Below are 13,733 nucleotides of genomic sequence, written 5' to 3'. Positions count from 1 at the left end.
TGCTCCTGCAGAAGGCACTCCTCAGCGGTGAGAGGGGTACCTCGTAAGGCAGCCAAAGACATATTGTTGGCCAGCTTGTCAGCTAAACAATTGTTAGATAAACAATTATTTAGTCACCTTTAAAACTTAAGCCAGGGAGACATTTGCTTCCACACAGGTGTCTTGGTCTGTGGTGTTCTGGAAGGTATCAGACATGCTGCTTACTCCCCTTGATTCTCTTCTCTGATGTTACTCATCGGTGGTGGATTAGAACAATCAGATCTTGGTTACTGTCTTGCTCTCTTCTTTTGCGTGTGCGTGAGACCTGTTCTTCATCTTTACTTGTTGTCAGCGGCCAGAAATCCTTATGTGTTCACAGGGTTTGTTCTCTCTCTGTGTGCTCTCTATTTAAGGTTGCTGCACGTGAAATGTATTTAATTTAACTCTGCATATGGGTAAAAAGGACTTTTTTCGTAGCTAAACTTTTAAAGCATTAATAATTAAGTTATAAGCAGTGGCAACCGTGTATTAGCGACTAAGTGAATAAAATGCAGGGCATCTCCTTTTGGACGATGCTGTTGGCTAAGGTGATACAAATGACAAATACTTTTGCATTCTTTAAGATAGAAGTCTGTTGTTTATGTTTCTTGACTATTGACATTTTTCTATTTAGCAAACTTTGATGACAACATTTTACTTCACTGCCCGCATTAAAAAATAGTCAACTAAAATGTTCAAAACAGAGACTTATGTGGGTTCTATGTCGACTATTCTAAACAAGTAGGTCTGGAAGAAAAGGTATTTCTTTACAGAAATGTGTGACTTAGAATTCCAAGTTTGCACTGCATTTTATGTTTTTATAAAAATAATATATATTTTTGTATATATATGTATGTTTTGTATATATATGTATATGTATGTGTATATGCATATCTTTCTTGTCGTTATTGTTACCTAGCAATTCAGTAAGGAATTACATCCAGCCACTTGTAACAGGGATCTGAACAAAACAATGGCTTAAACAGATGAGGGCTTTCTTTTTCTGTCATGTAAAAGAATTCCTGAGGTTGGAAGTTCAGCGCTAGCATGACAGCTCCACAGTATGACCAGTGATCCAGAATCCTTCCAGCTTTCTGCTCTGCCATCCTTAGGTTAGGGGGTGTAACGCTTTTTGCATAGGCTCAGGATGGCTGCCAGTGCTCCAGCCTCACAGTTGAATTTCCAGCAAGAACATAGAGGCCAGGAAAAGAAGTTTTTCGATTGGGTCAGCCCCTTTAAAGGGCATTCCCAGCAGTCCCGTGTAGATCTCATTGACAAGAACTTTGTCATATGACCTGCTGCAAAGAAGGCTGGGAAAAATAGATTATTAGCTAGGCATATTGAAGTCTGAAATAATATCAGTGTTCTGTTAGTAAGGCAGAAGGGAAATATATATTGAATAGGCAGTAGTGCTGTTTGCACAGCTGTGGTTTGCAAGGTGAAAAACACAGGTACAGCACCAAGCCCGTAGGGCAATGCATTATGCAAATGCGGATGTCTTTAAGGTAATTTACACTTCTAATTCTCATGAGGACATACCAGGAAACATAATGATTACCCAATGTGTTTCTTCCTTTGCCCTTTCTATTCCGTTTGCCTGGAAAACACTTCCCCCAGGGATTTGAATGGCTTTATGCTTTATTCAGGCCTCTGCTTAAAATTTACTTCATCGCCGAGATCTTCCCTGACACCTGGGAATGGATCCAGGTTTTGCAGGGTCTGAAGCTTATACAATTCAGAGGCTCCTTTAAAAAACACAAGGAAAATTGTGAATATCAAATCAGATATTTACATATGAATGTGAGCATTGATTTGGAATGGGAAACTACAAGTTATACAATTAAGAAGTTTATAACTACTACAATAGAAGAATAACATGTTTTGTTAACTAATGATTAGACTCACCTCTAATGCTCCCAGCCCCAATTTTTGACTGTATTTCTTTTGATCCCCTCTACATATGATGACAATTTTATATCTTCTATAAAGAAAATAGAAAGATAACCCAGTCATTCCTTTAGTATAGTTTATAAAAACTTTAAAAAAAAGATCATCGATAATTTAGGGGCTGGCCCCCTGGCCGAGTGGTTAAGTTCGCGTGCTCCACTTTGGGGGCCCAGGCTTTTGCTGGTTCGGATCCTGGTCGTGGACATGGGACTGCTCGTCACGCCATGCTGAGGTGGCGTCCCACATAGCATAGCTAGAAGAACCTACAACTAGAATATACAACTGTGTACTGGGGGGCTTTGGGGGGAAGAAGAAGAAGAAGAAGAAAAAAGATTGACAGCAGACGTTAGCTCAGGTGCCAATCTTCAAAAAGAAAAAAGACAAAAAAAAATCATTGCTAATTTAGAAACAACTTCTAAACAACTTTCAGCTTCTAAACAGCTTGTCATTTATAATGTCGTGTAAATTTTTAGGATTTTTATCAAATTTGGGAAAACCTCTATCAAGTTTTTTTATATCTGCAACTTTAAGATTTTAGGGAGGGGCAGGCCAGGTGGCACCGCAGTTAAGTGCACACGTTCCGCTTCTCGGTGGCCCAGGGTTTGCCGGTTCGGATCCTGGGTGCGGACATGGCACCGCTGGGAAAAGCCATGCTGTGGTAGGCATCCCACATATAAAGCAGAGGAAGACGGACATGTATGTTAGCTCACCTAGTCTTCCTCAGCAAAAAGAGGAGGATTGGCAGCAGTTAGCTCAGGGCTAATCTTCCTCAAGAAAAAAAAAAGATTTTAGGGAATATCAGTACATTGATACCTTATGCATTGACTACTCTTAAATATTCTTTGATTGTGACACTCATTAACTTGTTTGCCATTGATGGCCTTATTGTAGTGGCATATTATTTAGAGTTTTATATTATCTTTGCTGATATCAGTTTTTTTGTGCCCAATTACCAAGTAATTAATAATGGCAAGACCATTTCAGGCTGACAGAAGATTCTGGGCAGAGGTGGTGTCCCATAAGGACAAGGAGTCCAGTGTAGGGGAATGCCATGTACAGGTAGAGCCACTGCAGGAGATAAGACTAGAAAAAGGTGTTGGAACCAGGTGGGACAATTGTCAAATGCTGGTATGTGGCTGAGGAATATTTTAAGTCATGATTCCTTTAAGTTAAAGAATGGAAGGCTTCTTATTGGAAAATTAAGCATATGAAAAGTGATAAAACATTGTGTTGAAGTTGGTACTAGAGTTGGACAAATCTTTGATTTCAGTCCTAGCACTGGTGCTTCCTGGTGTATTAAACCTTCCTAGCAATCCAGTAAGCAGGAATGACAGTGATCTGCATAATGATATCTCACTAAACCCAAACCAGATGTATTTCTCGCTCAACTTCCCCTTAGCTGAGTCCTAAACGTGCCCAAGACATACCCAACACCACCCACACAAGGCAAAGTGTGATGGAGGGGAAGATGGAGTGGAAAAAGACAGCAGTGTAACCAGTTTTGGTTAAAACTTCATGTGTTTGAAAATTTTACAGAAGTATATTGGAAAGACTGCATATGAGTGAGGGGCCCTGCAAATTCAGCTTCATCAGCTTCACAGTAAATCCACCCCTTTCAAAGTTACGGTCCTCTCCCCCAATACCTGTGGCTCTCCCACTCTCCTTGCCCTTCTTATGTTTCCCCATAGCACTTATAATATATATTATATAATTATGATATTAGCTGTTGACTTGTTTACTGTTTGTTGTTTAATTCATTTCACTAGGATGTAAACCTCCGTGGTGAGAGAGACTCTTACTGTTAGTGTGTCCCCAGTGTGAGAAAAGTATGTGGCACATAGGTATCTACGGAATGAATGAATCAATCAATAGCTTCACGGTTTTGCCGTGTTGTGTTTTTTACTTCTAAATCATATTTGGTTTTTTCTGTGTATGCAAAAAACTGGTCAAATGACTGTTTCTATACCATATTTTTGGCTTTAAGAAAGCACACGGGGGACATTGTTGGGGTGGAGGGTGATGGGGTGAGGGTGCCGAGGCCGCCAGGGCAAAGGAGAAATTTCCATCACACTTGAACAGTGAGCAAATGAAGTCCTCTAAAAGTGAGGCCATCTAAAAGATCCCACGGGTGGGCTAGGCTATACTTCTGACTTTCCAGGTCGCTTTAAAAACTGTTTCTGATAAGTGTGTCCTTTGAACCCTACAGTGATTTTATTTATGTTGCAATTGAATATTTCAGACCTCTTGCTCCTGCTTGCTTCTGCCATCCAGCATCTATCTGCTATCCTCTGCTCTCGGAGAGGCACAGCTGTGTGTGAGTCCCATGGAGTCTTAACTAAGATTGAAATCTGAGGCTGATGTTGGTGTTCTCATGGGAACAAGAATCCTGACTCTATGTGTAGGTACTACTCATACACTTCGGTCCCCTACTGTATAGAATTATTAAATAAAAAGTTGAAAAGCACTTAAAATCTGCTTTTTCACCATTTTTTTACAGATTGATGTACGGTCAAGGGAGGTAGAGCAGTCTGCTCAAACCAGAACTAGACCTCAGCTGTTCTGCTTTTCAGCCCATCTTCTTCTAACTATAATGCAGTGTTAAATTGAGAAGGATGAAGCTAAAGAAAATTTTCATTTGTTTTGCATTTTTACCTCCATGAAACTCGAGGTTTGTGGGGGCCTCTGAGCAGCAAGCTTCCGTCTTCTTTTGCGTTGAGGGTGTTATTGTGGTACCCGCGGACCTAGTGGCACGATGACTTCAAGAAGTTTTCCAAACAGCTTTGGTCTTCTTTCAAAGCTTGTGATAAGAAAAACTCAGATATGCTTTTGTGGAGAGCGGTCCAATGTCAACAATTTAGATCTGCTCTTAGAGTATTCCTCCCGAGATGTGGATCCTAGTGTTCAGAGCTTTAAGAGGAGAGGATGTATATGTGCTATATATATCACATTGCCATGGAAAGCGGTCTTCAGTCTGCACTTCATGTGGGGGAGAATTCATCAGTTTTTTGTTTTGTTTTTTTTAACGTTTGAAGTGTTTAGCCTTGAAAAGAATAAGCCTAAAATTATGTTCTAAATAAATAGTGCCTTTCTCCCTGATGCAAAACCAAATGCACTGTCAAACAAGCCAATTATTCATGAGCTTCCCTCACACTTTCTTTCTAGGCCTCCTATCTTTAAATTTTGTACATGGCACGGCCTCTACTACAAAGCAAATAATTTGGGTAGAGTAGACCCAAATTGCACTGGCTGATTGGCTCACAGGGATTCTGCAATGAGTTTATTTGGGCCCCAATCTTTAAGAATCCACTCCTTCTCCCTATTCCAGTGTTTTCCTCTGATACTCTTTCTTAAATCGCTTTCACTCTTTGACCACTGTGATTTGTTATGGTGGAATGTACCCAACCCAAGCTAGGCCAATTATAATATTTTACCTGCCTGCCAACTGTGATTGGTTTATTTGGGCCAAGTTCTTCCCTGAGATTTTTCAAATTACAATTGAGGAAAGAAAGCTTTTCCTCTTTGTCTGTGGAGCTTCGAGAATACAAGCCTGGCAGCTCCCCCAGGGCGTGCCTCCCACCCTGTGGAGAAAGAGGGTGTGCAGGAGGGAGAATGAAGCTGACAGAGGAAGCTACAGAGGAGCTGAGAGGTGGGTTCCTGAGATCAGGGCTTCCACTATCCTTCCTGCCTTTTGTTGCGTCAGCTGATTTCCTTTCTTCTCGCTTCCTTTTCTCCCTCCCTCCCTTCTTTCTTTTCCTCCCTTCCTTCTTTGTAAGCTAGGATTTTTGGATTTCCAGCCCTAGCAACCAGAGTCCTAGCAGATACAATAAATCAAATGTTTTCTTTCTATCTGGTAGTCTAAAACTCAACACAGATATAGCCAGGCTTTTCTTAACTCTAATGTGTTTTTCTGAATAGAATTTGGCCACATAAAATTTTTGCTGTTGTTTAAATATAAGAGTATTTGAAGGAAGCATATATTACTATGTTTCTACGGTTGGTCAAATTATCTCTGAGCAGATTGACATTGTAAGGGATCAAGAGGAGGGAGGCTGGAAATGATCCTTCCCCAGCGTCTATGCGACGGTGCTCCCTGAGGTACATGAACACAGCATGGACATGGTCCCCAGAATGGACTTCAGGTAGAGGCTGGCTGTGGAACTGGGCTCTGGGGTGTGGCCCATGAAAGGTTTGTTACTCAGAGTGGGATGTTAGGGAACTGCTATGTTGTGGCCCAGAGAGGATGAAACTGGACTTCCTCAGGTTAGGGAAGAGATGCTCTCCCTTTCCTAGATTGCTGGTCATGCCTGTATTCAGAAGCTTCTATGGTTTTCCTGCTGCTCCTCTTGCTTCCTGTCCCTCTACCAGGCCGGGCTTATGGGTGCTAATGTTCTCTTCAGTTATTCCTGCCCTGGAAAGAGAGTTTCACTCCTTTCTTTACTTTATTATTATTATTTTTTTTTTGGTGAGGAAGATTGGCCCTGAGCTAACATCTGTTGCCAATCTTCCTCTCTTTGCTTGAGGAAGATTGTGGCTGAGCTAATATGTGTGCCAATCTTCCTTTATTTCGTATATGGGATGCCACTACAACATGGTTTGATGAAGGTGTGTAGGTCCATGCCCAGAACCTGAACTGGCAAATCCTGGGCCACCAAAGCAGAGCACGTGAACTTAATCACTACATCACTGGGCCAGGCCAGCCAGAGTTTCACTCCTGTTAAAAACTACATGCCCTTTGGGGGTGCCCCAGTGATACAGTGGTTAAGTTCACGCATTCCGCTTCGGTGGCCCAGGGTTCGCAGGTTCAGATCCCAGGCATGGATCTAAACATTGCTCATCAAGCCATGCTGTGGTGGCATCCCATATACAAAAAACAGAGGAAGATTGGCACACATGCTAGCTCAGGGGCAACCTTCCTCACCAAAAAACCCCCACAAAACTGAAAACAAACTACATACCCTTTTAGTACCTTAAAAAATAACTTTAGGTGGGAATATAAAATGGTGCAACTGGTATGGAAAAGAGTATGGAGAGTCCTCAAAAAATTAAAAAGAGAACTACCATATGACCCAGTATTCCCACTTCTGGGTATATATCTAAAGGAAATGAAAACAAGATATCTGCACTCCCACATGCCTTGCAGCATTATTCACAACAGTCAAAAGGTGGAAGCAAGCCAAATGAGTATCAATGGATGAATGGATAAAGAAAATGTGCGTACGCATACAATGGAATATTATTCAGCCTTTAAAAAGAAAGAAACCCTCTCATGTGCTACCACACAGATGAACCTTGAGGACATTGTGCTAAGTGAAATAAATCAGACACAAAAAGATGGATACTGCATGATTCCACTTTACATGAGGCATCTAGAGTAGTCAGACTCACAGGAATAGAACGTAGAATGGTGGTTGCCAGGGGCCACGGGGAGGAGGAAGGCGAGAACTGCTGTTTAAGGGGTACAGAGCCTCAGTTTTGCAAAATGAAAAAGTCCTACAGATCTGTTGCACGACAATGCGCATGTAGTTAACACTATTGTACCGCACACTTTCAAATGGTTAAGATGGTAAATTTTGTGTTATGTGTTTGCTTACGAGAATTTCAAAAGCAGACTTCAGCATGGCAGTTGCTTCTTGTAAGTAGGGGCGGGGACAGTGTAACACATTCAGGAGTTCAGGCCTTCCTTTCCTTTGTCCCATGCTCAGTCTCTTTCCGTCTCTTACCCTCCGAAGAGGAGCCTGTCTCTGGATCTCGGGATTTTCCACTGAAGAATCAGAAGAAAGTGGGGAGGTGAGTAAAACAACAAGGGGCTGAAGAGCAGGAGGGAGTTACTTCTCAAGGGTTTCTGAAGAGAGAAGGAGAGAGACAAACTGGTGTAGGGAGATCAGGGCCACCGTTACCCCACACGGAGCCTTTCCCTGGATTAGGAAAAGGGGCCCCTTGGGATGGATGAAGCCCACCTGCTCAGTGGCTGGCACTTTTCTCTGAAGCTCTAGAGCCCTTCCTCCAAATAGAGTCCCATCAGAGCCATCTCTTGGCACGAGAGTGCAGGCTAGAGTCTGCTCCCATTGGCCCCTTGTGCACAAAACTATACAGACACTCTCTGGTAAGGGCAGCATGTGGGAGAAGAAAAGAGGTTTTTAAACAAATGTAAGTTTAAGTTTTTTAAAAAAAGGACTTATGATTTTAAATAAATTATGAAGTAGTTAAAAACATAACTCCATATAACTAATAATAGACCTCATGCATAGTACCAAGATTTAACGCATCGATGCCGTATTTTCTTCAGATGCAGTAGTTGCAGATATGTTCTTAGGTTAAATCCACTTTGGCGCTGTCTCATTCCTCCTCCTACCTCCACAGAAGTGAGCTTCATTCTGAAGATATTTATCCTTTCTCCATATATCCCTTTACCACATGTCTGCAAACATAAATAATATGTAGCATCTTTTGGCATACTTGAAAATTTTTGTATAGAAAGAGAGAGAGTATACTATTGCAACTTGCTTTTTGCATTCGGTATTATATTTTTGAAATACTTTCATCTGTTTATATGCAGATCGAGTTCTATCATTTTAACTCCTCTGTAGTATTCCATTGTATGTCTGTACCATAATTTACTTATTCATTTCCCTATTGAAGAACATTTGTGTTTGCAACCGAAAACGACTCAGTCTCTGCATGCGTGTTCCTATAAACCTGTGTGAGAGCAAGCCCATTCTGTTACTCCCCTTGCGCAGATAGAACTACTGAAACCCCACATTCTCGGGGGAAACGTTCATGTTAGGTGCCTGTTGTCAGAGTGGATGCACTCAGAACAAAAAGAAAATCCACTCTTTTTAGAAACTTTCTGCGCCTGCCCCTGCCTTCCCTTCTTCTTGGCATTCTTTCTCCCCAGGTGCTCCCTCCATCACCAAGGTCATGACATGCTTTGGTTCCTCCATCTTGCAGAAACATTGTGCGGAAGGGAATAATGATCCTGTGTTTACGTTTGGAATGAAATTTAGCCCCAAGATTTTCAAAACCTTGATGACAAGGGTAGAAGTAGGACAAAATATTATTTAAAAGCTTCAGTTTTCTCTCTTCCCAGGAGTGAAATGGAGACTTGAATACGGGTTGGGGCAGACTATCTCTTTGTCTGGGACAAGCTTTTCTTTCTTTCTTTCTTTCTTTTTTTTTGAGGACGATTAGCCCTGAGCTAACATCTGCTACCAATCCACCTCTCTTTTTGCTGAGGAAGACTGGCCCTGAGCTAACATCCATGCCCATCTTCCTCTACTTTACATGTGGGACACCTACCACAGCATGGCTTTTGCCAAGCGGTGCCATGTGCGCACCCAGGATCCGAACCGGCGAACCCCAGGTGCCGAGAAGGGGAATGTGCACACTTAACTGCTGCGCCACCAGGCCAGCCCCTGGGACAAGCTTTTCCATGAGACGTTAGTTGTGCAAACTTAAAGCAGTGATTATAACCAAAGGATGCTTGAGACCAGTGGCTCCAAGGAGCTCCAGATAAAAACATAACATATTGTCTAAATGGTAAGTAGAGTTACATCTCTGCCAATACTGCTTCTTGGGCCAATTTTATTTTCTAAGCAGGATTGATACTGTTTTGTGCTTGGCTAGTGTTGTTACTGCTTGTGGAAATGGATAACTTCTTTTTTTTTTTAAACAAGGACAGTCTAGTTGGAGCTTAGACATACAAGCTGAAGGAATTGTTTCCATGAAGCACTTTGTACAACCCTGGCCACAAGCAGGGCTACATTGTTGCCAAAAATTATTTGTTGAATAAATTAAAACAGGCTCCCCATGGCCTCTGGGATCCTGTGAAGAGATCCATTCACAGGAGCTATAGTAAGGATTCCTTTTTGTGAGCAGGAGAGCAAGGGGACCGAGAAAAACAGATAATAAGAGCACAGAGGCAGTCCTCTGGCTCTGGTGGGGGAAACCTTTGGTTAGCACCAGAAATAATTGGGAGATGTCTTATGGGGGCACAGAAATCAATTGGATAAAGAGACACATTGTAATTTGAACACTGAGCATTAATACAACCTTATTGATATTCACAGGCTGTTGAAGAACGTGTCCGGGAAGACTGGAGGCTGTATAAATTGTTTCCTTTTTCCTTTCGAGAAACAACGTCAAAAAGAAATGGCTGTGTTTCCTCCTGTCTACATACAGAGAAACCCTTTGGAAAGTGGTGAATTTTTCAGGGAGTGTCTTAAGCTTGAAAAGCAGGCAATCATAGGATAGAAATGTGAAAAGATTTTCAGCTGGCAATCCCAGAGGACTTGATTTATAAATGTACTTCCTCTATATTTTGGATTTAATTTCCTATCTTTTTGTCTAACCTGAATGTTAAGAGTTGGGGGAAAAATGGCCAAATTCAAACACCTTTCTACTATCCAAGATTGAGGTTTCACACTGATTTTTATAACATTTTAATCTAAGTATATACTTAAAAAAATCCTTGAATAATTTCTTCTTTGATAGCTAGTTATTAATTGGACTGAGATGGTATATTTTACTTTTGACAGCATTGACTAGATTTCTCAAATACATCTGGCATATATAGATAATGAACGTGCAGTATTTCTATCCTTGAGGGCTAGGAGACACCTCATTACTTGTCTGGATCACTGTGGACTTTAAAGTCCTAATTTTTAAAGGTATTGGTTTAGCATTGCTTTTAATTTCATTTTGAATTATAAAGCTCTCTGAGAACTTGCTGTATGAATTTATTATATTGTTCTTGTTACTGGTCATACATTACCCATGCAGTATTAATGAGAAAACCAGGAGAGATAAGGTAAGATTTTAAAGCAAGAGACTCATTTATAAGAACAAAACCTTACAGCCTTTTCTTTCTCCTCTTTCTTTTTTTTTTTTTTTTTCCAGTTTCATCATTTTTCTGCCTCTGCCTTGTTCTGTTAGCTTGTTAACAGTATAGTTTCTATAGCAACACCTATTGGTTGTTGTAATAATGAAAGCCACAGCAAGATGTCCTGCAGAGAAATCCTTGATGCTGACAAGATCAACTCATATTTTCTTTGTCCGCTCTTTTCTATTTCTTCTTGGAATGACCCTTTTAGCAGAATATAAAAGATATCTACTAATTACCCGTGAAATAAACAGCTGAAGTCAGGCAGCCCCGACAGCACATTGGATGTTAGCTTTATTCCAGGAATGGTGAGATATTGCCTGAAGGAACAAGCCAATTTCTTGAGCTATAAATTTTACTAGCCAGCACTGTTAACATGAAATAAAATGAAGGTCAGTCCACTTCTTCCAATTTGACTTAAAAGGTTTTATTCAGAGAAAATTTCCCATGTACTCTGGTTTTAGCACTTCATCAAAATAGCAAAAGTAAATGTCTGTTGTTATTTTGATGTACGATTTAGAATAATAGATTAAAAATAAAAATAAAATATTGAATTCTAACTCTGCTAAGAAAGGTTTGGATAACCGTTTAGACAATCACTTAGACTAAATCCCTTTTTTTGGTCTCTATTTTTGGAGCTATTGGATGCAAATTTTTCTATCTAATCTTCCTTTCCTTGATTAGTCAGATAAAAGCACTGTTTATCCATTTTGCTCTTTGTGACATATTCATACTTGTTAACTTAAAATGGGAGGAATCGAGAGGTTATAGGTCTTCTCTACAGCAAATTTACCCATTGTGTGTCATTAACGAAAAATAAAGTGTTATTGCTTAAAATATTGCTTAATGTTTAATCCCAGGTGCTTGATGAACTGGGGATCTTTGGCCTTATTTCTTATCACTTCCAGTTTCCTTTTGGGAGCTTCCTGATTTCCCTGTAAGTCATCTATTTACTTTTGTTTTAATGACATCTTCCTTCCCTTCTCATGAACAACAACAAAAAATTAGCATTAAGTTGGATTCTTTGAAAACTTACATTAATTCTTCCCAGTCACGTTCTATCTATCCCATAAATTTAGATTGTTTCCTAAGGCTTTAAAACAGTTTATCTTCCAATAGTTTAAGCATAAATATCATTTAAAGTCTTAGTGCCTAGGAATCAAAAGCAACATTGGATGATACCAAGCTTTTCAATTCCAATTATATACATTGAGTATGCATGCAAAGTATTTAATTAAATTAGAACCCAGAAATTGACAAACCGAGAGAACAAAGGCCAAAATTCGTGTTTCTTTTCCAACTTCTTTCATTTCTTTGTATTTAGAGGAGGTTCTAATGTCTACCAAGCAAACTTCCACAATTTTCCAAAATTATCATCTCTCTAAAATACACAGGCACACACACATACATATAGAACCAATTATGAGTGATGTTAGGCTCTGAAAAATGCACTTAAGGAAGAGTTTTGTTTTCTTCTTAATGCGTTTCTCTATTTTTTCCAAAATTTACTCATTGAGAATAATTATAATCATTATATATATAATGATTATAATTAGAAAAAAACAAGGAGAACCTTCTCGGTAAAGTTAATTATGGTAAATGTCTTCCTATTATTTTTCATAAATTCTGGTCAGCCCCTGGGTGTTATTTCATCCTGAAAATCTGTAAATCTCATTTCCAGCAGAAATAGTTATGCTAGAGATAATAAGGGAAAAGCATTAAGGACTTTTCCACCTGACTCTCCATGAAAACTATCCTGAACCTTACATATCCCTTATTTAACATAGAAAGATACTCAGATTCAAGAATCCCATGCACAGTCCAGCATGCAGCTGACAAGTACTTCACCGCTCGCACTTTAGAAGAGTGGTATCAGATGCAACCTTAGCCTGTGTCTGCTATTCTGATCCATCAGGGTGTCTCTAGGGCATATGTTTATCAACTTGCCTAATTGTAGCCTTCCAATGCAGATGTTTCTTAGGGCTTGGAATCACATCTGGCCTGATCATCAGCTGATGTTGGCTCCAACTCCATAATCTTGAAATTAATACCTCTAGGACCACAACCTTCAGAATTTCAACTTCCATAGCTATTAAAACATCTCTCCGACTACACCAAGCCTCCAGTTATTTGATTCCTCCAATTTTATCCATCCTGTCACTAGCGTCTCCCTTGGGGCCCAGTTTGTCTGTGTGCCACAGTCAACGACCTCAATGCTTTGCTCTTTCCTCCCTTGACTTGCGCACCCACTGACCAGCTGTCACAGTGTAGTTCTGGGTTATTCCCAGTGTGTTTCTGCACATCTCCTTCCCCTTTCTTTCTAGTATGCACATGTCTTCTCATCTTAAAAAAAATCTAAACCAACCAACAAAAAAATTTTCCTGTGGATTGTCACGTGTTTAACCACTGTCCAGTTGATTTCTTTCTTTTGTGTGTCAAACTTTCTAATGAGTGATGCAAGCTCTCTGCCTTCCACTTTGGTACCATTTAATTTGTTTCCTAATTTCATGTAGAAGTAAGCTTCTGCCTCCATTATTCTTTTAATACTGGTTTCTCAAAAATTACCAGTGAGGGGCTGGCCCTGTGGTATAGTGGTTAAGTTCATGAACTCCTCTTCAGTGGCCCAGGGTTTGTGGGTTCAGATCCCAGGCACAGACCTACATACCACTCATCAAGTCGGGCTGTGGTGATGTCCCACATACAAAAAATAGAGGAAGATTGGCAACAGATGTTAGCTCACTTAAAAAAAAAATTTCCAGTGAGCTCCTGGACAAACACAGAAGCTCTCTTTCTGTCCCCATTCTCCTGGGGTGTCTGTAGAGCACACCAGAGCTGACACTGCCTTTCTAAATGCCCATCTCCCTTGACTTTCATAAAGCCATTGTTTTCT

Source organism: Equus caballus, chromosome 10 (genome assembly GCF_041296265.1).
Source record: "Equus caballus isolate H_3958 breed thoroughbred chromosome 10, TB-T2T, whole genome shotgun sequence".
NCBI lineage: Eukaryota > Metazoa > Chordata > Mammalia > Perissodactyla > Equidae > Equus > Equus caballus.
The sequence above is the reverse complement of the archived record's forward strand: the minus strand, read 5'-3'. Positions refer to the sequence as shown.